General features: G+C 42.5%; 1 long non-coding RNA gene across 1 annotated transcript in view; it reads right to left on the reverse strand.

The window, feature by feature from the left end:
• Positions 1 to 860: 860 nt before the first annotated feature.
• LOC146350442 (uncharacterized) overlaps positions 861 to 27181 on the reverse strand; it is a 41700-nt gene continuing 15379 nt past the window's right edge. The window contains exons 2-4 of the long non-coding RNA XR_014788853.1: positions 15539 to 15655; positions 14972 to 15033; positions 861 to 2099 (exon numbers count right to left, since the gene is read on the reverse strand). This is a non-coding gene — a long non-coding RNA (uncharacterized LOC146350442). The remainder of the gene's footprint in view (positions 2100 to 14971; positions 15034 to 15538; positions 15656 to 27181) is intronic.

A 27181-nucleotide genomic window follows, 5' to 3' on the forward strand; every position in this document is an offset into this window, starting at 1 on the left:
TATTCTACCACGATGAATAAGAAAGGGACAGGACAGTGAGTGACTCACAAGGATTTCCTGGACTCTGTTCACCTGCAGCAGGAGGGAGGGGGATGCAGTTGAATACCTCACCTGCCCTTCAGGCTGGATTCCAATTCCTTATGCTTTCCCTTTTGCTCACCAGAAAGATAGTTATCAGACAAAAACAAAGATCCTACTGAAATGTTCCAGTGGCATTTGGATGTGTAAAATAAGCCTGTCCTCAGCCAGGTGCTTTGAATTCAAATGAAATTAAAGGGGCAGACTAAGGATCTACACAAAGACAGGAAAATCAATGACATATAGTCTTGAAAGAGATTCCATACACGCGCGCACACATGCACTTGATTTCAGGAGATGTTAATTCAGATGGTCCTGACTGCTTTACCCCATCCCCACTGCCCATCAACTATTTTGTTTGTTTTGTACCACACCTTTCTACCAAGGAAAATGGCACTCAAAGTAGCTTACATCATAAATAAAACTTGATTAAAACAATAATAAAATACATCAAACGCAATTAAAACACAACAATGACAGAATAAAAACAGCATCCAACCCAGCAGACCTGCTTACATGCCAAAGGCCTGCTTGAATAAAAAGATTTTGCATGCCAGCAGGAGGACAGCAGAGAGGGAGAAAACCTTGCTTCCCCTGGCAAGGAGTTCCATGTTTATTTTTTTTATCATCAGTTAGCATTACCAGTATAATCCCTTTACCGCTCTGTGTTGAAATAAGATCCAGTTCCCATTTCTGAATTATTCCTGCCCAGTTAATCAAATCACACATCTCCTTTCATTGCCCCCACCCCCACATACACACACACACCTGACACAGAAAAAAATGGTCAGTGTTCCTTTAATGTTTGACCTTTTCAAAATTCAGATCTAGTTCATACATTTGAAACAGAATCCTATATACATGTCTACTCAGTGGGTGTATGATTGCAGCTTTAACAGCTTCCATGTGGTCACCTCCAGGAACACATGGGGCTACGGATGGGGCTTACAACCAGGCAGGAATCACTTGGAGGTGATGCTTAATGAACCTTAATAAGCACAAATATAAATATAAATAAACTATAGCAAATAAACTGGAAAGCTTTAACTCTAGAACTAGTAGTAGTATTTCATTTCCAAAATATTCTTTAGATAAACATGGTAAGTGCAAATAGGTAGACATAGCAGATTTCCCACTCACCCACCTATGACTGAATTTGGGACACCTCAGAATGCAAATGACAAACAAAAGGAGCAATAAACTTTGGGACATATCCATTATACATGTGACTGAGGAGAGGTAAGAGAAATTGGTGTTAAGAAACCGTTGGGAAAAACAGCTCTCTGAATTACCATCTCTGCAGGCAAATTATTATGCCTAGCAGTACTAAACAGTGGTGTTTCAAACCACTGGATTTTGTTTGCAGATGCTTGGTATTAGTACTCATGCAGCTTCCAGGATGTATTGAAAAAGAATTATATCAATTTTATACAGTAGAAGTGCTAGATATACTATTCCTTACTTTAAAGCAGACTAAAATCACTCTGTTTAATGCTGCTGATTTCACTAAACTGGGCCTGCTCTGTCTCACTTTCAAAACAAGATAGGATGCAGCAAACAGTCTGTATTTCTTAAAATGGCACAGCTTTCTTTGCTGTAGGGGGCAAGAGTAATCAGACCTGAGTAAAACCATTTTAGCATACATCCTATGCAAGAAATAGTTCTCCAGCACTCTCATAGGTCAAATATATGAAACACTCAGTGTAAAAACTATGAACTCTTATCATAGTTAGATCAGACAGTGACCTCTTTGTTCTAGAACAGATATGCAAGCCAATGTTTTACTGCTACACAGAGTAACTGTGATGTTTAATTTGGTCCAGACAAGAACAAGAATTTAGTTTACAGGGAACAGAAAAGCACAATATGAAGTCTAACTGGCGTTCTCTTGAGCTTCAGATCACGTTTTATCTTGAGAGTACATAGTGCAGCCATCTTGTTGACACTAAGCCGGTCTAGTTCTGAGTCAATGCCTGGATGGAAGACTACCTGGGAACTTCATGTATACTTTCTTGAGTACCCTGATGAAGAAAGGTGGGATATAAATACACTAAATAAATAGATAAACCTTCCAGCAGATTTCTAGAATATGGCTTTTGCAAACGTGTGGAAATGGCTAATCATTCATTCAGTAGTCATATATTTCTATGGTGATGTATAAGACATAAAATAGATAGAAACATCCATCAATATGTAAATAAGCAGGAGGTTATTCTTGACAACTCATTTCCAAAATACGGATGACCCCCCCCCATTTCAACTATTGCAGAAAAGAATACCAGAAGGAAATTAATCAGGGAAATCATTCCCCAATAAAGCTGAAATCCAAGTTTACTTGCAAACAGAATTGGAGGAAGGGCAAGGAAAACAATTGCCAGTTATGTAAGGATAACATGTGTCAGTAATTCCATAAAACGGAATGAATTCAGCCTGCTAAATGGAAAATACACTATTTCTCATGCAGTAGTCTTCCTCGAAATGAACCTCCTCCAGCTACATGCCCTAATATCAATTTCAGGTAGTCCCCTTTAAGGATTTATTACCCTTTTGGAATGGTTCATTAAACTCACACTGGTGGAATAGATCTGTCCACTTCTCTACACAGGAGAAGCCTTTGTCTGTCATATCTTTGATCACTAGTTTGAATGGGTGCAGGGAGACAGAGAGAGATAACAACAGTTTTTTCTGCATGCCTTAAGTGCTTTGTCCTGTCTTAGCTCTTCATGACTGACGCATCGGAGAGAGCGAGCATGCTACTACAAATGCTGTTTAGTTTTTTCCACTTCTAGATAGCATCAGGAAAACAATCCTTAAAGTGGTCTGTAATCACTGCAGTAGAAATGTATATCTCTCAATTGAAAGGCAGGTGATGGTCCAGACAGAAGCGGAGATGCACCTTCTCGCCCTCTCCTAAAATGCAGCCCATCCCTCTCATTGGGCAAAGAAAATCCACTGCCATTCCAATGATCTGCACAGGGGTTCTGTTCAGCCTCTCAGGCATATATGACTGCAGATCTTCGTACAAACAAGGACCAGATTCCTCCCTGCTAGATTGTAAACATTGCAGATCCCTTATTTGCTTCTCTACATCAGTGTATGAAAAGCTGATGACTTTGTCAGACTCAAGCAAAAACTTTTTTGCTTCACCTTGACATACTAAGGATCACTTCATGATGTAGAAACCTAGATGCTTTATGTTCTGGGGGGGAATCTGTGAGGGGCTTTTACTCTGGTTCTACTCTGACCTCAGGATGATAGTGTGAGATGACACATGGCCCTCCCCATAGCTAGCACAGTGTTTCTTCCCCTAAATCTGTTTTTTTAAAAAACAAAAACAAAAAAAACCATTTTGTGATGGATTTTCCCATCACAGCAGCTTCAGTGCAGTTTTAGAATCCCATGTGAGCTCAGCTGGCTTTGGCATGGGCTGGTGGAAGCGGCACTGATTGGCAGAAGGGAAAGTTGTGGGGTGGGGGTCAAGAGAGCAGATAACATGTCTACCCAGAAGTAAGTCATTGCCTTCAATTGCACAGTTACACTTTGCAGAGTACAGGTGCAGAGGGGTCAGGAGAATTCCTTTGCTTGTTGCTTGCCCACCAGAGTGGGGAGAGGAGCCGGCCCTGATGCTTTGAAACTGCATGGCTGTGGAGCAGAGGGATTGGGAGAACGGAGGGAAGCCAGCCCTGATGCTTTGAAACTACATTGTTGCAACCATGGGCTCAATCGTTGCCTCTTGCTTGAAATACTCATTGAGCACGGAAGTACGGAATAGGGCAGCCAGCCCTATTGCTTTTAAACTGCTCTGTTGAGTTGGGTAATCATGCTTCCTCAGTAGTAGGGATGGGCGAACAGAGCCTCCCAATGTGCAAAGGACTGGTGCTTTGTAAACACCTCTCTCCTTTCCCTCTTCCTTCCCCGTCCCCCCCTCCCTCAGACTGCAACATCTACAGAGGGCAGGGAGAGGAAAGGAGACACAAGAGCAGCACCAGCTTCTCCTACTCTTAGTAGTAGTACTGCTGCTGCTCAGTCATTCACAATATTGCTTTTCTGGAGGAATGCTGCTGTGCACCTTTGCATTACTTCACCTGAAATGGGGAGGGCGGGGATATGGGGTTTGTCATGAATGTCTCCTCTTAAGCAAGCCCTCCATTGCACTTCCTTGAACGCATGAGGGAGGAGGGGACGGGGAGTGAGCCTGTGCTCATTGGCTGCCCTGCACATACACAATTGCTAATGTTCATTTCTACTTAGGGGACTAATGCGGCTTCAGTTCCCATGTGCCATGCAAAAGCGAAGGAATATAGCTCTTTACTGGGTTATGTGTGCCATGGAAGGAGTGAATTCATTTCTGTGAAAATGTAGGGGTGTACAAACCCCACTCACCCACCCGGTCCGGGGCATCCGCTGGGGGGGAGGTGATCCCTCCCTCCCCCCAGAATCCTCACTGGCTGGCTCCGCTCCGCGGCAATTCCACAGAGCCGCCGGCTAGCTCTGAAGTGCCAGCGATACGGCCATCATGCCGTATCACTGGCTGAAGGGGACTACAGCCTGAGGACGCAAATGGCATCCAGGATGTCATTTGCAGCCATAAAGGCCTTAGTTTAAGGTAAATGCAGCCATTTACGGCTGCATTTACCTTAAACTAAGGTCTTTATGGCCGCAAATGGTGTCCCGGACACCATTTGCGTCCTCAGTCAATCCACCCAGCCAGCGATACAGCAATGGCAGCTGTATCGCTGGCGCTCTGGAGCCGGCCGGCGGGGAGGATCCGGCAATCAAGGATTCCTCCTGGAGGTGCAGGTAGGAGATCCAATCCTCCGCAGACTTCAGGGGGCTGGATTCAATAGAATCCGGCCTCATTGGGGTCCGTGGAGGATTTCTCCAACATCCCTATGAAAATGCGGATTTTGCCTCAATTGCTTCACAAAGCGTTTCCATTTGGAAGAGACCTTAGACAGACAAGTGAATGGGTGCATCAGTGTAGTATGCAAACGTTTGTTAGAAGCAAATAATTGGATGAAACAGCAGCAGCAGAATTTGAGTTATAGGGATTAAGACAGCAAGAAGAAAGGATAAACTGGTGTTAAAAATGGGAAGACATTATGATTAAATAGAAATAATCTCATTAAAGAGAACTGTAATAACAGAATCCCACTAGTCCTGAGTCCTTAGGTGATTTACATTCCCATAGCAAAGTGAAAAGTGCCAAAAGTATTAACAACTGGAAAGAGTTAACGATCCAAATTTGATAAATAGGCAAGCATACACCCTAAATAATGTTAACTGGCTTCACACAATTATCATATACAATGCTACCTAGAGGTGTTTTTGTAACCAAAGAGGCAAGATGGCGTGGGTCAATGGAGCAGCTGTGGGGTTTAAAGGCCGGCCACTTGCTGAATGCACACCTCGCTCCATGCTGCATGCTCTCCTGCTCTGTCTTGCCCCTCTTGGGCCTCACTATGCACGGACATGCCAGCACCAACAGTGCCACATTACTCCCAGGCCACCAGCCACATCTGCCTCTGGCTACACTGGCTACAGCATGAAGCCAGCCACCAGGGCGTGGCTTCTGACACAAGCATCTTTGGCTTGCTGCAGAATCACCTCTCATCTCCATGACAAACCACGGTGATATAGAGTAGGCTAGAACAGGGGAAGGGTGTGGAGGCGGGGGCTTTGGATGAGAAGCACAAGATGGAAGGAAACTGAAATAAGTTGCAACGCAAATAGTACAGGACATTGGGAAATCTGAGCTTGTATAATAGACATGATGATTAGTTGGTAAATACAGTATCGCAACAATGGAAGGAACTCGTGATAAAGAAAATAAGCAATAACTACCTAGTCGAGAAGGTGAAGGTATTAATCTCAAACAGACATTAAAGAACATTCGTAAATAGGTCAGGGCTGCTTAAATGATTCAGTCCCAAGGAGTCTTATATAAAATGTTGCTCAGTTATATGAGACAATAAAAGCCTTGTAGGAATCTCAGAAATAGAAATGGTTTGTTTTATTTGCATTGGACTTGAAATGATTAAGTGCAATAATTGGCCATCCTTACCATAAATGCCAGATTACAGCTAAAAAAACGTAGTTCCGTAGTCTGGGCAGAAATAAATCACAGTCTAAACAAAAATCTCTTCTACGTGGCCACAATACCCCACCAAAACCTTGCCAAACCAAACAGGAGTTATCTATAAAATATTTATTTCCTTTCCCACTTTTTATTGATCTCTCTCTCCACCCCACAGCACTCCACACATTGCTTTAATGTTTCTGTAAACTATTGGTTTGGGGAGATTGTGTTGTGTGAGGTCCTATTCTCTTTCCCTTTGCTGTATGGGCCGGTTCAAACACTTTCCAGGGCAACTATCCTCTTCACATAAGGGCCTGGCCGTATGTCTACAACCCCCTTGTCAGGGTTGGTTGGGCACTCCACCGAGGCCCAGTTCTCACAATCTTCTCCCCTCTTTTGTAGGTCGAACAGTGATGATAATCAGGCCTCCATGCATATGTCTGGAGTGTCTGCCTCACACTTAGGAGCATGGGAGCACCATACTAAGAAGATTGTTGGCCAGTTATTGTTGGCCAGGTGAAGCAGCCGTATGTGTGGAGGTGTTCACATTGTTATATTCATCATCTGATGACTGCAACATCAAATGGTGTCTTGCATATGTGAATGCATCATCACAGATAATACAATTCCACAGATACAACGCTCATGTTTCTTTACATCTTGTCAGAATGCAAAATACTTCTTAGTGGAATCAGTTCACACATTCAGCAATTTGTCAAATGTAGAGAAATCAAATGCTGTTCATGGTTGTGTGAACTCAGCCTATTGGGTGAAGGCCACTTGTTGCTGTACCTGAATCCAGTCCTGGAATGTGTATTCTCTGTGAGAGTGTCAACTCAAGAAATATAGCATTCTGGCCACTGGATGGGGCCTGAAGGCAAGTCCAGGGGTGGGGCTGAGTGTGCAAGCACTACCATCGAATGCATGTTCACTAGTTTCCCGGCCTCCAAGACGATACCATCACCACACGGTATCAGCCCTCCTCAGATCATAACACAATCCAGACTTCAACTGTGTCATGATCAGAATGCATGGAACAACTTCTATGCAGATCATTCAAGAAAGCAAGCCAAGCCACAGGCAACATGTGCTTTATATGCTCAAGGAATTGGAAAGCATTCTACAAAATATTCGCTCCTTTTAGGGAGGGAGAACAGTGAGGATAGTCCCAAGAAAAATAACTGATTATACAGAAGTGGGGTCAAAACACAAACAAAAGCATCTCTTCTATTAGTCCTCGTTCACAAACACATCGGTCTGTATACACATACAAATACTTACTTTCATGCAAGCACATCTATAATACAGACCAAAGAAATGTATCAGACACTGTCTCTCTCTCACACACAAACACATGCCACAGACACGGTAAACATGACACACACATGATGCAGTCACTTTATCACATTCACACAAGGGGAAGAAAGGACCTGGCCTTCATGACTTACCTGAGACTCAGCCAGCCTGCCAGCTACCTCCACCACCACCACTATCAGTAGCAGCAGCCCAGCTCAAACCTGGGCCCAAATGTTTCAATGGCTGGTGGTGCCGTTGAGACTGCCGCTTCCACTCAGGCACTCGCTGCTTGTCACCCAAGCCTGCCCTTCATCACTGCTCTGCACCTGTAGGGAGGTCACCCCTGCTGCCTTCTGAAATCCTCAGGTAGCCAGAATCAACACACTGACAATAGGGCTCTTTTCCAAGGCTTTATTCCCATTCAACCTAATGACACTTACAGATGCTAATTGCTTGATCCTACGAGTGAGACTTAAGAGAGCTGCCTACTTGGGGGTTCTAACCTTAGGAAACAGTTGATCTCCATTTGGAGGGGAAGGTGGGAAACCTCTGTACTTATGGGCTAGGAGGAGAGAGTCCACCCCTTCCCCGTGGGGCATCGGGGTGCTGCAGTTGCCATCGCACCAAGTGGGCTGAGTGCCTTCTCTCAGCGCCTGCCATCTCCCGCTTGACGCCGCAGCGGTGCCTAGCGTCCAGAAACTGCTGTTGCGCCTCCCTCTCCCTGCCAGGGTCACTATCACTCTCAGGAATGTGGGCCGGGAGGGGCTCTCCCCCTGGCTGCTCCTCTGAACAGCGCGTGGCTTCCTCTGCCGCAGTTTCTATCTCTTCCTCAGATTCAGAACTGCTTTGGGGCTCTCTGGGCTCCGATCCAACCCTGACAGCACCATTCCAAAGGGGGAACAAACCAGCCAGTGATCACCACTCAACCTCTGCCTGCCCCCTCCCTCCAATTTCCCTCAGTGGTAGCAAGCAAATCAGTGAGCCAACCAGGACTTTCCTTGGTGCCAGCTGCTTGAACGAGGAGGGGTACAGATGGATGGTAGGCAGCATTCCAGAGGCTAACCTTTATTGCTTAGCCAAAGGGCATCACCAGTCATTACAATAAAAAAGGGGATATGCTGCTCAAAATATAATTAAAACATAGCCTGGCAAAATCCATTACTATGTCCAATATATATATGGTATCTTAAACAATAGTAAAAATTATAACGCATTATGACGATGACTAAATGCAGGGCGGGGGGAATCACGACACAAATTGTGTTGAATATGTAAGACCTAAAAGAATCCAAATAATTCCAAGTATTTCCAACAAGCTATGTTAGGAAAAATAGCTTTGATGTCAGAAGTATTAGCAAAAAAGCGTTGCCTATCTGTAATGGACACAAATATATTAAATATTCTCCATCTTGCTTCATTGTTCTGAATCATCCAGTCCACCCATGCAATGGTTTAGGATTTTCAAAGCCTCCTTGGCATCAGCGGAAAATGCATATGCAAAATAATGCTTTTTATACAACAGGATTCCCATTTGCACATACACAACCACACCATGCACATACAGAGTTCACACTCGCACTGCACATCTCATTGCACAAAATGTGCAATTTGTATATGCAGGCAATACAATCAACGTATGTAGGTCAGGACAGAGTCTGCCACCATTATCCCGCTTTCTCCCCACACCATGAACATACAGAGTTCACACTCACATTGAATATGTCATAGGGTCTTTAGATGTTCAGAGTGTGATGGCATTACCAAATACCACTTCATCTCTTGCTCAGGTGTATTTGTATATTTTCTCTCCCTCTCTCCAGAACACCACAAAATTGCTTAACAAAAGCAGCAACAGGCTCCTTTGCAAAATACCTCCCCTCCTCATCATATTGATATTTGTAACCTGGGTGGTATCCACAGGAACATTATGCCTCTTGTTCAAAATGTGGTGAATGTTCACTAGCAGAAATATTCTTAAGCAGCTCTGGTTTGGTAGGAAGAATATTCCAAGGTATAATTGTCATTTAAAAGCAGAGCACTCACCAAATAATTCCTCAGTATGTCAATCTAGCTATTTTATTTGGCTGGAAACCAGGGTTCTTAAAACTGCAAGAGCTGACATACAGAATGATGAAGTGCCCACTGGGTAATTAAACAAAATCACCTTTCTTGTCTGGAAAATGCAGCTTTACAAGTCTAAAGTGAGACTGTATTTGAAGCCAGATATCTTTGGAAAGCATCCTAGCTTGGGCATTATACTAAGCCTACAAGTTCTGGCAGTTTTAAAAAAGAGACTCAAAACTGTACCGAAATGGTAATTTTTTAACTAACCTTGCTCTGCCAAGACCTGATAACCATCTGCAGACCCAACCATCTGTTCATGGCCGCCTATATTTACACCCTAACAGACTATATGAAAGAGCTAAAACAGATGAGTGGAAGCTCCACGTGAGTTATCTGATACTGGGCTGTACAATTTCAGACCAGTGGGGAAGGAATGACTAAATGCTTCTCTACATCAGGTAACTCTGAGTATACAGAATCCCTGAGGAGAGGGGGGTTAGACAAATACATGGAGGATAATACTATCAATAGCTATGTATTATCTCCAGTATCAGAGGCAGTATGCCTCTGTATACCAGTTTCTGGGGAACATGAGTGGGAGGGTGCTGTTGCACTCCTGTCCTGCTGGTGGGCTTCCCACAGGCAGCTGGTTGGTCACTGTGTGAACAGAACACTAGACTAGACTACACAGGCTTTGGTCCAGCACTTATGCTCTTAACATTCGAAAGAGACCCCCCCCCCCACCAGACAAGTTAGTTTTGAATGTGTGGGAAGATTGTTATGTGGGGGAGCATTCAAACATTCAGTTCTCTACCTACAGTCTGAACAGCTACACATGAAGGCTACGTAGGATAGGGCATACTTCCACATGAAGGGTACATAAGATAGCCATAATCTAACAATGTGAGCTATGGTTAGCGGCATTGGCTTGATGGAAATACCTTACCTGATTATTTAAGTGTCAAGTTGAGGGTACTTTAGTACACTTTGAATATGGTATAGCTGAAAACAAACTGGTTGTCATGTTTGTCCTTGGTTAACCCTATTAAAATCATTAGGATTTTGTTTGAAGGAAGGCCTGGCGTGCTATGGTCCATGGGGTCACGAAAAGTCGGACACGACTTAACGACTGAACAAGAACAATAATCCACTGTATTACAAGGGCTCTTGGGGATCCCTACAAGAACTGAATGAACGTCAGTAAGTACCATGTTGGCAAATCCTATGGGTAATATCTAGTGCCAGCACAATATTACTAGCACTTGATAAGGCACTGGTAATTTGCTGGCATATAAAACATACGTGGAACATCAATATTTATGACACAGTGGAACTCTGAGAACTGTGTACAGTACATAACTGCAGTACATACCTGCACACGTTTTATCTAATTTTGTTCTGAGCTTGCTATATTATTCTGTGAAAGTTACAATGGTAATACATTTGCCCTGGTAATCAACACCATATTTAAAAGGTGCAACCAATAATGCCATTAGAGGAGAAAAAACCCTAAAATGTATTGAAAAGCTTTCAAACATAAGTGCCACTGGCTGCTAGATGAAAAACTCATTTGTTGACTTTGTTCTTATAAAAACAGCTGACAGAACCTGATTAATTATCAACTTATCCAGCAGGATCTACTGATATAGTATATATATCATGTTAGATGCCAGGTCCAGGTGTTCTTAGATGTTTGCTCAATAGTTCACCAGTAAGTAACCCCTTACCAAAAAATGTATTACCTATTCCATCAAAAGCCCTTCTTTTTTGTTCTACTTGTCTAATGCTAGATCTAAAGGCTTCCAACTAAGAGTAATTCACAGTAAAAACAGTATTCGTGTGCTGATTGCTGTGTGCAGATGACCAGAGAGAGGGCCATATCCCTGTGAAACCCCTGATTAAAAGGGCTGGATCCAGACCAAGTCAGTCACACTTAGGTCCCTTTGAAATCAGTGTAAAAAGTTAGCCTTGACTAACTGAATTCCCATAGATTTCAGTGGGACCTGACTAACGTGGTCTGGATCCAGTCCAAGCACATGGCACAGAGCTGTGTGCATGTAGTGCACCGATTATCTTAAACATCCCTCAAACTACACTTCCCCATATTAACATCCCAAAGGTGTTTGGAGCCCATAGGAGGTGCCAATAAGGACTCACTCCAACAAAAACCTTGCTTTTTAAATCAGAAGACTTTGAAAAGGTGTTTTAAGTTGCACTGAAACTAGCTATTTAGACACACGATACTCAGAGGGATGGGTTAGCTTCCCTTGCCTCAGTTCACAATTGGCTCAGTAGTATTTACAGGCTATCACAATAAGCAATTAGAAAAGGCTTGTCTGTTTGCCAAGAATTATCTCCCAGGTTGTAGTGCACATCATTGCATTTCCCCTGGGAATTTGGTTTGGGAACCACACACCAAGTTGAAATTGTGGCAAATGCAGATGCTGTGGCTCCATGGCTTGAACATTCCCCCAGTTTATTTGTTCACATAGCATTTTTTTTAAAAGAAAATAGTAAATTATGTGCCCATGTAAAAGGTTCACAGAGCTTTGCAGCAAACAATGTGTTTAAATGACAGTAAGGCGCTAACATTAAATAACATCTCTGTATGCACCAACATAGCAGCTGGCTTTGGACACCTGCGGGAGGATCTTCATGACAACAGAATGCGAAGCACGTTTGGAGTATTATCCGGATTTTCATGGAATTGGCTTTGGTCCATCAGGATCACACAAAGCAAGAAAAGCCGAGCATACCGTACCTTAAAAATCTGTTTTTCACGGGTCACGCAGCACTTGAAAGGTACATACTTCAGGGTCGGGGGGAGGGAGTAGAACTGAACATCATCAACCTGGCAAGTGCTGCTGCTCAACCAATGAGAGAGGTTTGTTTCCCGCCCCTGTCCAGGCTCCCCCTGGCTACCACGTTATTATCCCCGACAGCATCTGAAGGCTCCCCATGAGAGCACCCCACCAGCGCAATTTCACCCCAATCCAGACAACAGTGAGGGAGTTAGAGCTCCCACCCCCTTTCTCCTTTTCTGGCCACTTCTCCCTGCTCGCAGTGACAGGCTTCTCGGGCACTCAGTGATAGCCTGCCGTGATCCCAATACCACAGTAGAGCACTACTGCAATGAAGGGCTAATGCGCATTTGTTTAATCCCAAGGGAAAGAGTAAACCTCCCTGTTTGCAATTCTGAAAATGCACACATTCAAAAATGTGCAAAGCAAAACTAAAATCTTAAAGGAACAGAGGTAACAGTGGAATAGGGGAAATGGGGGGATAGGGGGGACAAAATGCTCACTTTTCCATGGAAAAGCAGAACTGCACTGTGCTCCGCTACAGCATTTAGAGGCTCCCCATGAGGGGTCCCCACCTGTGCAATTTCACTCCATTCCAGCAAACATCTGGGGTGTTATCGGTCGTACCACCTCTTCCCCTTTATGCTCTCCCCCCTTTCTTCTGTTATGGCTAGCTCTCCCTGAAAAAGCAAAATCTGTAGTACATGACAGCATCCCTTCAAGAAGGATCACACTAACAAGCTTCCCTGCTGGGGATGGCAGTCTCCCCTCAAGTATCATAGAAGCAGGAAAGTAACACAAGCATCAGGGAAGCAAAGTTACACAAGCATCAGTCTGTTGCCCAGTCATAAAATACCAGTTGCACACTTCCAGGGAGTAAATACAGCGAGCTGGCTGCTTCACCCATTCTCAGCCTGCAGCCTCTGTTGCCTGCTTTCCCCCCATTGAGAACCTGTAGCATCTTTTTCCCATGGAGAAAATAGGAGCTGCGCTATTTCAAGTACTGGCTATGTAGTGAGAGGAGGTGGCCAGAAGTGAGAGTCTGCAGCCCCGGTATTTCGCTGTATTGATATGGCAATACAGTGAAAACTAAAGAATGCAGGAGAAGGAGGAGAGGCAGTGGCCAGCAGAGGCAGCAGCTCTACCAGAGGGAGGCAACCCCAGCCAGCCCTTTCCCTCTGTGCAGAGAAGTAGTGAAGTAACACAAGCATCAGAGAAGCAAAGTAACACAAGTATCAGAGAAGCACATAATCACTGCTCTCAAGCAGGATGAGCTGGGAATTGGAGGCTAGTTACTCGTACTGGCAAAAAGGAAGGACAGCATGATTCTGAAGGCACAGAACAGTGCTCTAGCACTTTGATGAGTTGAAAAGGCAGACTAGTTCTTCTAGTTACCTAAGTTACCAAGAACATGGCCAGGTAAAGGACTCACCCCTAGGAATGCCCCGATCATACTGAATTTAAAGTGAAGGGATGGGTACACAGCGGCTGAACTGCAGGGGACCCGGATTAAAGAAAAACAATGGAGTACTTTGCAAAAATGTGGCTTCCCCACAGGTAAACTCCAGGATGGCTGCAGACTGGCCACAACATCATGTGCTGCATAGGACCTCCAATTGGTCCCAATCCAGAGCAAATCACCTGTGAAGACAGGCCTCAGGTCTACTAACTGACTCTGCCTGCATGGATTCTTGTCTAACATTCCAAGTCAGAGAAACACTTCAGAGAAAAATAGCACTTAATTTTCTAATACAGCCAATAATTATACAGTGGTATACAAGCTGGACAAATGTATAAACAGTGGGTTGTATTCAATGTTAGTCCTCCTTAAAGTAGACCCACTGAAATGAATGGGACTTAAGTTAAACTAACATTTGGTACAACCCTAAACCCATAATTATGAACTCCAGTGCCATCACTACACAGAGTGAGCCAGCAGCCTATCGCTGTGATTCGAGGTGCCAAGAAAAGTAGACCTGTGGTCATGGGGCTGGTTTCTGGTTCACTGAGGGCCAAACTACATGTTATATTAAGCACGCTTCTTTAAGACTGCGTGTACTGTTTTCTTTTTCAGGAAAACGAAAGGGCCCCAGTGTGGCATGTGGGGAGGATGGGTTTAATCCTTTCCTCCCCACACCACTTTCCAGTTAAACAAACAATTTTTTTTGCCCCAGTGGGAAACCAGCATGGATAAGAAGGCTTGCATTTCTCCTCTGTGCATGCTGTTCGAGATCCAAAATGGGTCCCCACACAGATGCTCTTTCTCGAAAAGGACAGTGGCCAGCATTAAGCACTTATTTAAAAGTGTCCTTAACGTAATGTATACTGCCTGGTTCGGGGTTATTTTTTCCCCCATGTGGTTATGTAACTATGTGGGGAAATACACAGTGTAAACAGACTATTCATGTTTTTGAGTGCTTGAGAGAGGTCTAAGTGGTATACTGATTGTTCACTAGCTCTCTTGACGCAATAAAATAATAACTGGCTGTCCATTCCTCAAGTGTTCTGTTGGCAACTTCTAAAAAATTGTACTTAGCACAACCAAAGGCTGCCTAGATATAGCTAGAGAGCACAACCATTGCCTAAGTTGAGACTCTAAGGTCACAATCCACCAGTAGGTTCACTTCCACAAATCCCGTTATCCTGTTCTTACCTGTCCTCCTTGTTGACATCTGCCTCGCCTCACCATTCCCACTCATGGGGGGAGCTGCTTCCCTTTGGGTGAGAAAGGGGTAAACAGATCAGAACAGTCTGACAATGCAGCTAATTACTTACTGGGATGATGGACTCTTCCTCATGAGGTCTTCAGAGTCTGGACAGCCATCTGTTGAGGGTGCTCTAGCTCTGGATGTCCTGCACTGAGCAGGGGGTTCAACTCGATGGCCTGCAAGGCCCCCTCCAAATCTCTGATTCTATGAGGCTATCATTGGAAAGTATGGGAGGAAGGGTCTTTCTTGGCAAGCAGGTGAGCAAGTAGTTACTTTAATGGTGTGGATTCAGCAAATCTCCTGTAGGCCAAACTTGGTCCCTGACTTTTGCAGAACATAGTGAGGGAAGAACTTCCGCACCCTGAGGTCTCTGACCAATTTTCACACCTGCCTGGCTCTCCACTGCACTCAATCCAACCCCACTGTCCCCACTCCTCTAAAAGATGGAAAGTTGCAAAAATTAAGTTTAATAGATTTTTATTCCACCCTTCAAATAACATGTACCAGTGTACCTTGTTGTTGTTCAGTCGTTCAGTCGTGTCCGACTCTTCGTGACCCCATGGACCATAGCACGCCAGGCCTTCCTGTCCTGCGCTCTCTCCCGGAGCGTGCTCAAGTTACCAGTGTACCTTACACAAAGTCAAATACAGTAATTTGCCTGCTTTTATTTATTTATGCATTTTATTTATATCCCGCCTTTCCATTAAAAATAGTGCTCATAAATCCTTTGATTGAAAAGTAGTATATAAATATTCTAAACAGATGAGTAAATTAAAAAACAAACAAACAATACAATAGAAATACAGTGTGACAAAGAGAGATTAAAAAACAAAACCAATCAAATCCTGTTAAAAGTTAAAAGGTCCTTTTCTTTTCTTTCTTTCTTTCTTTCTTTCTAATTTCTGTTAGATACATATTTTTAAAATGAGATTGCACAACTGGGTAATATATGCCCCAGTGTTGGCACTAATGATGTTATGCTGGCGTAAACCAATGCTTGTGCAATGTAACTAGTGCTTGCTAGGGCAAATTTGGTGTTGCCATGATCTATTATTATAAGTAGTAGCAGTACTAATATTTTGTACAACACTCAGTTTGTTTTCTTAGGCTGTTGATAATAATGTGATGCTGGTAATGGTGATGATGGTAACAATGATGACGATGATGTATGATATATATGGAGCTGTGGGCCTGTTTTCGAGTACTGGATCTGCGCCAAGTATACTGTGGCATGCATGTGACTCCTGCATTCTGCACTGTGCCCTGCCTCAGTCTCATCACTGCTTGTCTGCACTGCATAGCCACATTGCCATGTGAGGGCAAGCGCAGCCTATGCACATTGCCAGTGGAGGAATGTCATCCTGCCCATGAAGAGACTTTGCCCACTGCAGCTACATTGCTCACAGGAAACAGTAAGGAATCGTTTGAGATTCCCTTGGGGTTCAGCACATGTCTAATAAGGAGTACTTGCATAGCTCCTTTTCCCTGAGATATTCCAAATGGAACAGTTTTGAAAAAAAACCCGTTAAGTAAGACTTGACAGAGAAATGCTACTGAAACTTTATTTTTAATCCATGATCTCAATTCAATTTTTATGAACAGGCTGAAGGTATACACATTAAAAGTGAAATGAAACATAGCAAGGAACTCTAATTTAATGCCTGCCTTGAACAGTTACTCTTTCAACATTTCTTGACATTCACAGCTTGGTCATATAAAAATGATTTCCTCCTTCCCATTTTTAGTTGTTTTTCTTTTTTCCTCAAATCTAATATTACTAGTTTAATGACCAATTGGCTTGTAATTACCACATTTTTGAAGGCTGATTATATGACTGATGTTATTCAACTGTCCATTTGAGAATATATTAACTGTACAGTTACCCTTTCAATAGAAACTTGAAGTCTGTGTATTTGAAAGAAAAATGTTCAGCTTATATATATTGTTGTGAGTTTGGAGATTTTGGACAAAAAAGGGTTAATGAAACCAGAATGACTGTGTAAAGTTCCGTAATAGTAAGTAGGCCAAGTTTCCGGGCATATCTTTTGTTAGAGAAATTTCAAGCAGACAATGACTGAGTTGCTCCACAATTACTGGAAAATAGAAGGAAAGACCTCTGGAAGATGGGAGCCATTTTGCCACATTTCTCTCCTTGTTCCCGCCCAGTTAAGGATTATGTAAACAAGATTTGTGTCGCTATGCTGAACTTTGTTACTAGTTCCCAGTTCCTTATCTGTGCAAAGGTTTGGAAGAGAGCTCAACCAGTAAACTTAATAAGTTTATTATTATTAAGTTTAATAATTTAATATTATTAAACTTAATAATAAACTTAGTAATATAACCTAATGTTTATATGTCCATGCACCCCAGAATAAGATTTTAATTACTTCATATCATATATCTCTATGCCTGGGAGACTATCTTATTTAATATAAACGATAATTCCCTCCAATCTAAAACGCCATTTTTTGTGCAATACTCAATAATACATGATGACTCCAGATGACAATTACAAATAAGAAACTGGGGGTACGCTAAGCCTTGGGTCACCCCAAATTATACATCCACAGCTTCAGGGGAATGTTTCCTATGAGGTGGATCATGTTTTGTTTGGGTGCAAGTGACTGTTATGTATGTGTCCCCTCACCAATTATAGCTAAAACATGTAGAAAAGGACTGAGGCTGTGCACCCCACCGAAAACTTTGAACCACTCCAAATCATACATCCACACACCCAGGGGGTGTCCTCTATGAGATGGCATGGAATTGCATCCAGCCCAATGCTTTCTTTGGGAGCAAGACACTGTCACATGCGTGTACCCATGCCAGCAATAGCTAATTTCATAGAGGACAGTATTCTGGGTGTCTGGGGGTATGATTTGGGCGTCTCAAAGCTTATTGAGTGCACAGATTTTTTTAAAAAATCAAATGTAGGATAACGTGAAATTGACAGATTTGTCCATCCCTATTTAACACTGTTACGAATTACTAGATAAGCGGTTGTGGTCCACAGGTGGATGTACTACTAGCTGCCACTGTGCTGTGGTGGCCAAGGAGAGGAAAATGTCTGTTACATTCTGTGAGTGTACAGTGTTGAAGAAAAGGCATCAAAGGGCTTAGATAATATGTCACAACTAATAATAGTTTTATCACAAATGCAAGCAAAGTGGGTATATCTACACTAAAAAAGCGCACATATGTATTATGCCAGTTCAGTTCAGATGGCTTTCCCCAAAGAACCCTAGGAATTACAGTTTGGTGAATGTGCTGAGAATTCTCTGCTGGACATCTCTAATCTCCCACCTCACAGGACTACAGTTCCCAGGGTTTCCTACAGAGAGTAAATGGCTGTTAAACCTGTTTAAATCTGTGGTGAAAGTCAGGCCTAAATCTCTTTGGCAGTACAAGTAAGTAAGAAATAATATGGCTTCATTAATTACTTATATTGCCCTAGGCAACAATACTAAATGCTAGCACATGGATACCCCCATGCTTAACAGAGGAAACCAGACTGAATATAAAGTTTGCAGTGGACATCCTTGCATCATTCCTGTTAGCTCCAGATGTGTCCAACTATGACTCCCATCATCCCCAACCAGCATGGCTGATATAAACCATGAAGCCACATTTAATTTAATTAAATATAGGGGTGGTAGAGGTAGGGGGGAAGGGAGATGAGAATGGCACACTTTCTTGAAATTCATCTAGAGCTGTAATTGTAAACACACTTATTAGAGAGTAAATCCCATTCAACTTAGAGGGACTTCTGAGTAAAGATGCTTAGGAATGCACTCTAAGCGTACTTGCTGTTCTTTGTCAATCATATGAGGGAAGCATCTAATGGAAGAGAAGGACCTGGGCAGCAATTTGGCAGTTCAGTCATTTTCACTGCTCCCTGGCAAATGTTAGCTTAACTAGTGTGTCTATCAAACTAAACATTTGCCTGCTGCAGACTTCTCATGTATTACTATCTAATAAATACTAGTGCATATACCTTATATGGTATTAGTATAGCACAGGCAAAAAAACAGGCAAAAGAACGAGAAAAGCTAACCAGTCTTCAGACTGATACCCCAAACAGGGGTTCAGCCACTGAACAATCAGTGAAACACTTGCTTTCTCTTAATACATTTGTAATGTTTTAATCCAGACTTGTACAAGTACACTGTTATGACTAATACAGTTCTAGTACAATGTTCCTGCCCAGTTTCTAAGATCATCTTTGGAGCCTGTTTCCTGGATGCCACAACCCACAATGGTACAACAGGGGGCTGCCAGGAAAAGAGCCTTCTCTGTAGTGCCCCCCCCCCCATCTTGGAATGCCCTTCCCAGGGAGATTCGCCTGGCATCTTCATTGTATACATTAAACACCAGGTTAAGACCTCCCTCTTTTAGCAGGCTTTTAATTTTTAATTTGTTGCTTGATTAATTTTACTCCTGGCTCCTCAATATTTTCAATATTTTAAAATATTTTTCATGTTTAATATTCTACTATTTTTTTGTAACTTTGTTATTGTTTGATTTTATTTTTGTAAACCATCCCAAGGGCATTTGCCAGTTGAGCAGTACACATATAATAAATAAATAAAAAAAACTAGTAATCTTTACACGTTTGTTTCATAGGTTTACAAGAAAGTAAGGTCTCAATTCACATGACAACTGAATATCTACCCCAGATGCCCCTCTCTTGTTAGGAGATTCAGTGTATTTTATTGTTCTTAAAATCACTTCTTTAGAATTGTTCTTGAGATTTTCCTTCTCAATTATTGTCATCCGTTTGTACACTATTTTGATGTTTATGCTCTTTCCATCCTCAGGTGATGTAGCTATGCAAACAAGGCACTGATATCTGGCAGCTGTTCCTGAAGATCTCCCTCCAAGCTACATATAAAGATAATGGGCAAATGCCCGTGTCATTCCCATTTATGATTCTCTGTGGGAAGACAGTATCCTTAGCCCATCCTCAAAGAGATCCATACCTCACCCATTCTTAGATAAGGATACTATGAATATCCCAAAACGCCACAGTCGAAACATATTTAAGCTCCTGGTTCTATTTTCTTCTGGAAATGCCTTTTTGATTGACATTAGACAACAGCTTGCAAATTCTCTCCTGTCTTTTAGTATGCAGATCAGAATTTAATCTGCAGTTTAACAACGGTTGAACAATGTTTTCTGGTCTTGACCTCTTCCTCTCAGATTTAATTAATCTGTATTAGCTGGATGTGAGCATGCAAGTTTTTGCAGAAACAGAGGTCAACAGCATTCCCGTAGCTACCAGGACTGAGCAATACAACTTTGCCACATATTCCGACATCTCATATTCACCATAAATGAATGAGAGATTAGGGGCTTCACCTCACAAGGCTAAAATCCCACACCCTTACTGGGGCCTCTGCTTCTGGATTCTTTGCAGGATTAAGATTGGCTCCTTTACGTGGGCAGACACGGGCTGTTTTTTCATGGTTTTCTTTCTTGGCAAGTTCTATATGTTTCATTTTACAGATGGGCTGTGGTCCACAGTACAATTACAGAAGTACACCCAGCCAGAAAAGCCCTTCACACAGCTTCCTAGAGAAAAATTGCACTTTTCCCAAGCTTTAAAAAGCCAGGATAAAGATCATAAAGCACGGGAGGGGCCCTGGAGGTTGACGACATTGTGTAAAGGACCCACAAACTTCCATGAGTAAGCAAGCTTGATCGCAGGATATAAGCCCCATATGGAGAAATCCTGAGTGCAGGGCTGCTCTCGGTCATGATTCACTTTCACATTCATGTTCCCTCCTTCCTCAAAATTTCCCTAATACTTGGAATACATTTATTTACTTAGAAGAATTATATCACACCTTTTGGCTGCAAGAAGCCCCAAGGCCACTTACAACATAAACTAAAAACAAATGTACACAATCAAATCACAATAGGTTACAAAGAACTCACATAAAAATCAGAGCAGCATTAAAAAAACGTTTATAATAGAAGGGTGCAAAGTCAAAACAATACAAATGTCTGACAATATAAGAATGCCTTGGCCATTCACCTAAAGCTAAAGGAGATGGAAGTATATGCTGGAATGCAGTAGGAAGACTATTTATTTGCATACAACCTGTGTGAACTTTTGTTTGGAGTTACAATGAGTTAACAGTTTCTAGAACCTCAACTGCCAGATTAATTACGTTTCATCAAAGTAGGGCTGGACTGAAATTGCCGCCCCCAATTCCCCATCCTATTTGTAGGTGGTGAATTGGAATGTCCATTTCTGGCAGGGCTGGCCCAAGGCATTTTGCTCCCTGAAACAAAGGACAAGATGTTTTCCCCCTTTCATTCTGTGTACAGAAGCTGACTGGACTGCCATTGAATCTTACTTCAATACTGGAGACAGAATAGCATCCTTTAGCATACCTGAGGGCAGTAGGCTTAGGGAGTGCAGGAGAGACTGTGGGGCACACACAGAACTCTGTACTCCGATACCTCGTCGCTGCTCCTTGTCTTCAGCATCTGAGGTGGCTGCCACACTCTGCCAAATGGTGGGGCTGGCCCTAATTTCAGTGGCTGCAATTTGATCCCCAAACAGTTTGAGATAAAGGGAGGAGCTTACCATGGTGGTGGTAACTTTTTACCTTTTCTCTTTCCCTTAAAAAAACCCTTTTCTCTTAAAAGATACTGGCTCTGCCGGGGTTCTCAGTGCTACTCCCATCATCTTTCCTTTTCAGAGTACCATAGCTGTTGAACCATAGCTGCTGAAAGGGCCTTTGTGTCACAGTGGCCACTTGAGCTTCTAATGGTAGGGTTGGATCAAAGAACATTCCCAAGCTGTGAACCTGATTTTTTAGGGGAAATGTAATCCAATCTGAAAAAGTCCAAACATTAATTCCCAAATCAGAAGAACCACCTATTAAAAAACAATGTTTCCCTGAATTATGCAGCAGTTTACTGGCCCTTGCCCAGTCCATTATTGTCCCCCTGCACCCCAACCACCTCGCCTGAACTTGATGAAAAGGAGAAATAGAGATAGGTGTCACCTGCGTATTATACCTATACATCACTCTAATCTAAAACATAAATAAAATGTGCAACATAAGAGACAGTCAAAATAGTAATAATTTATCTGAGACAGTGCCAGTTATGTAGGATATGTATTCTACATCAAGTGGGCCCTAGCAGAACACTGTAGGGGGAAGGAGGACAGATATTAGAGGATCTTCAGGTGCCAGGAATGCTCAGTCCTTGGTGCATTGGAACCTGCATGACTCCTAGCACAGCCTAATCTGTAAAAAGCCACACTCCCCTCCCATGTTCCTTTTTGAGACAAAATGCTGCAGACTCCATGGCTTTAACATGTGGCCAACTTCCTCCCACCCCCTGCTTTGTTTAACATCCAGCCTGATTAAGCGTTCTTGAGAACTCAAAAACTTTCTTGGTATTTTGTGACATTTTTGATTGGCCTCATAACGATACTGCCCAATTGTGGATTTTGGAATGCTTTGGTGATAGACTAACACAGCTTTTTCATATTCAAATTTATGCTCAGTCTCAAATAACTAAAAAGCATGAAAAAGTGCAACATATGATAAAGGAATTTGTACAATATCAGCTTCTCCCTCCCACACATATGAGCTGTTAGAATGACCATACGAGTGGCTAAACAGAATGTATACATCAGCCCTTAATGTGATTGATTCCAGAAAATGGAATCAGTAATGCTGACTTGGGAAAGGGATGCAGTGTGGGTTTCTAACATTGTAACATGACAAGAGGCATTAAATGAAGAATCGGACGAATAATCAATCCTGATGGCATGGGTCTCCCTCTGCCCTCATTGGCACCCTCACCTCTGGGCAGGAGAGATGCATACAGCCACTCTCACCCACATGGTTAAAATATTCATACATACTCCCCAAAAGCATAGGGCCACCCCAATGGGGAGTGGCTCCCATGCCTGTGTGTGTGAGAGAGAATGAAGAAGGCCTGGGATAAAGGAAGGCAGCAGGAAAAGGCCAGTTACAGATGAACCACAACACTGTCAAAGGAAGAAGCAAATCTACACATACACACAAATGAATACTTGCTTTGCTACCCCCATCATAATGAATGAGGAAATCATCTGAGGCTATGGAGCTCAATGTGTATTTCAGAGATCCCATACCTAGAAGAAACAGCTGGCTCAGGGGAGTGACTATGTCTAGATCCAAGCCTATATATTATATGGCTTCAGTTTATCATTTTTCTAGATGTTAAAGTACAAAGATTTTCCACATGACTCCAAAAGAGAGACCAGAATATTCACAACCTTTGTAGCTATGAAATTTAAACCGACTTTCAAAAAATATATGGAACTAGTTTATTGGTTTTAAGGTAATGTGGCGCCCTCTGGTGTACCATCCCTTTAGTATAAATTTATTCTAAAAAAAATTACAATGTTGAAAATGAAGGAATATAATATCCCTTTCATTTGACACTTTTACAGCTTGATGCTATCTATGTGTGTTATCAGAAGGAATCCATACTGTTAAATGGGGCTTACTTTAAGGTAAATATACATAGGATTGCAGCCTTATTAATGTTAACATATTCAGGGGCCATATCTTAACTTAACAGAAAGCCATACTGAGGATTCCTATATAGATTGAAATGATCAGTTTAGATATACAATAACCATTGATATCAATTTCAATATAATGTGTGAGAAGAACTTTTCACTATCCATAGATACTATACCACACAGAAAACATTTTTTCTTTCCCTGGATGTTTACTACATGCAAAACTGCCACAACATGAATGTTAATCATGTGAGGTTCCTATGATATAGTAGAAGAATGGCCAACTGACATGGCACTCAATGGGTCAGGAGCAGTTTTATCCCTACCAAAAATGGTTGCTGTTTTTTACGTTTTAAGAAACAGAGTTTCAATGCTTTATTACATCTCTCTCTTTTTTTGGTTTTGTATGGCAGGACTATAAGGAAGACTGAGCGCTGAAGAATTGATGCTTTCGAACTGTGGTGCTGGAGAAGACTCTTACGAGTCCCCTGGACTTCAAGGAGGTCAAATCAGTCGATCCTGAAGGAAATCAACCCTGACTGCTCATTGGAAGGACAGATAATGAAGCTGAAGCTCAAATATTTTGGCCGCCTAATGCGAAGGGAAAACTCACTGGAAAAGACCCTGATGCTGGGAAAGATTGACGGCAAAAGGAGAAGGGGACGGCAAAGGATGAGATGGCTGGATAGCATCACCGATGCAATGAATATGAATTTGAGCACACTCCGGGAGAGGGCGGAGGACAGGAAGGCCTGGCGTGGTATGGTCCATGGGGTCACGAAGAGTCTGACAGGACTGAACGACTGAACAACAACATGGAACATGCCAACTGTAGACAGTAGTGCTACTGTTCAGAGAGAGTGCCTCCACACTCCAAGTAAAGAAATTGCCTATCCCTGATAACAGTTGATTGGAAGTGATCCTTATGAACTCTGTGAAAAACATACCATTGTCACATTGTCAAAACCCCCATGAAAAACATACGTATGAAAAACATACATTGTTCACATTGTCAAAACCCCCATGAAGTGCAGCACATCACATATCCATTAGGCACATCCTTACTATGAAGACTTTTTTTCCAATATTGTCAATCCCATTTATCACATGTCAGCAAAATGGTTTTCTTTTCTTCCTCTGTCTTATTATCATTAATGCAGAACTTCAAATGTTATGTTTATTCCAGTATTGCTTGACACAGAAAAAAACTACTGGTTAATTGTTTCCTGTCAAAGAGAATGCAAACCTATTAATTTCCTTTTGACATTTAGCTGAAAATAAACTGTGATTGCAATTAGATACAAGTGGAAGCCAACAATATTTTACCTACGGTTTGGAAATGGGCTACCCAAAAGACCGCCTTCTCCCATACGAGCCTGCCCGGTTACTAAGATCTTCTGGAGAGGCCATTATTTCAGAGGTGCATTTAGTGGAGACCCAAGAGAGGGCCTTTTTCAGTGACCATTCCCAGGCTGTGGAACTCCCTCCTAAGGGAGGCTAGCGGCTTTTCTATGCAAGGCGTTTATTGTATGCTTGTCAGTCCCTACTCATGGTTGTTTACAGGTTCCTTAGATGATGTCATGACCCTTCAGTTTCACTTCTGTGTCTACCAAGCACTTTCAGTGAGGTTTTTTTTGAGTGGGGAAAATGGGTATTTAATTGTGGAAGCAAAAGAAAGCACGATTTCCTTTTGTGTTTTTGCACTATTCCACTATACTGCAGTACCACCTAGACATTATGTAGCAGAAAAGCAGGAAGGGAAACATGCCTTGTATAGTGCTTGGATCTCAATTCTGTGATGAAACCAAAAGTAGATGCAGCAGGTTAAGAGCCCGTTAACAGCCTCATGTAGAAAAGTTCTAGGTTTGCTCCCTCTCTACTGTTGTTCTGCCAGCAGGCAAAGACCACTTTATTTAAGAAGGCCTTTAGGCTATGTGGGTCTGGTGGGGAGGGTGCTGTTTGTAATAATATTTTTTTCTCTAATTATTATGTTTTTGTTGTACTTGAATATATTGTTTTAATATTGGTTCTGTAACCCTCCGTGAGTGCCATATTTTGGTAGAAAGGCAGTGTACATATAAAATAAATAAGGTTTATTCAAATTGATTTATTCTAGATTCAGTCCTCCTCATTCCTCTGCACTCCATCCCATTGTAGTTCATATGTACACCGAGGTGCTCTCTCAAGGAAACGGTGTGTGGTTTGTTCTTATTTATGGCAATTACCAGGAGATGCGAATGCCTCTAATGGAGTGAGCAGCTGTATATGTAACAAATCACCCGATCACCATAGGTGAGAAAGAATTCCATGCAGGGAAGTACAGGGAATTCCATGCAGGTGAGCGAGTGGGCTGGTAGAGGAGCAGATGGCTCCATCCCTCTGTCACCAGCCTGCATGATTTCCATGCTGGCTGCAAAGGAAGGAACGTCTCTTCTTCCACAGCCAGTATGGAAACGTAGCAGGAGGGGTGTGGAGTGATCCATCTCTGCCCCATCAGCCTGCATAGAGGCTAGCAGCCTAGGTTTTCATGCTGGCTGGAAAGAAGGGGCTTCCCTTCACCTGCAGCCAGTATGGAAATGCAGGCTAGTAGCCTCTTAGGAAGCCAGTGAGTTTTGTGCTGGCTAGTAACTCTTGTGGGCTTATTTACAATACTGGAGCAGAGGGTATGCCAGCCTAATTTGACTCTCCATAGCATTTCTTGCCTTTCTGTCCTTAAACCCAGTGTAATGACACTCCCTCTCGAATATTCTGTGACATCACAAGCAGCTCAGCCAAATTTAAGGAGGGCTTCCACCCTATGCCCTTCTAACATCTTTTCTTTTCTCCAGTCCCCACCTCACTCAGCACTTTGTTCTCCACAGATCATTCCTTGGCTTCCTGTTTCTCCCAGTCCAGTTTTCTTAGGTCCCTTATTTCTCTTTATTTACCATCTCTTGCCTGATCCTTTTTTTCACCTTTGCAACATGGGCACCTAGGAACAATGAAATGAAAGGAGGATATTCAAGAAGTCTTGCAGTCGATGGACTTACAAACCGTCTACTAGGGCAGGGGTAAGCAGGCTTTTGGCTTGTGGGATCTACTCTTTTCTTTCTTTCTTTCTTTCTTTCTTTCTTTCTTTCTTTCTTTCTTTCTTTCTTTTTGCACCATGGTCTGAAGATCCACCACCCACAGCCAGTCACAGAATGGGGGACGGGGGGCGGAGCCCATCACAAAATAGTGGCTTGGAGCTGAGCCAGTCCCAAAATGGCAGCTTCTTCCCATGATGAGTCATACACTGGAGTGGCCTGCCTCAATTAATACACAATTTACTACAGATCAGAGATTTTAACAGCAAACCCTAAAAATAAATACAGAAACAGCTGGTTAGAGTGATGAAATGTATCTTGTTTTGCGCAAAGAACATTACATTTGTGCAAGTCCAAAACGCCCATCAACCCTCTATTCTCATATCCGCTCTCTTCACACTTAGTCCAAACAAAGGGATACATTTTTAGAAGTAGAAAAGAAAAAGAATGAAAGCAATTTCTCAACTTGAAGAAAGCAAACAAATTCCATGTCGAAGTAGATGCAGAACTCTCGCACTGGTGTTTTTTTCCCTGCAAGTTTGTAGTATTTT

This window comes from Heloderma suspectum, chromosome 3 (assembly GCF_057233095.1).
Source record: "Heloderma suspectum isolate Gila_16-S chromosome 3, 16-S_ref, whole genome shotgun sequence".
Lineage (NCBI taxonomy): Eukaryota > Metazoa > Chordata > Lepidosauria > Squamata > Helodermatidae > Heloderma > Heloderma suspectum.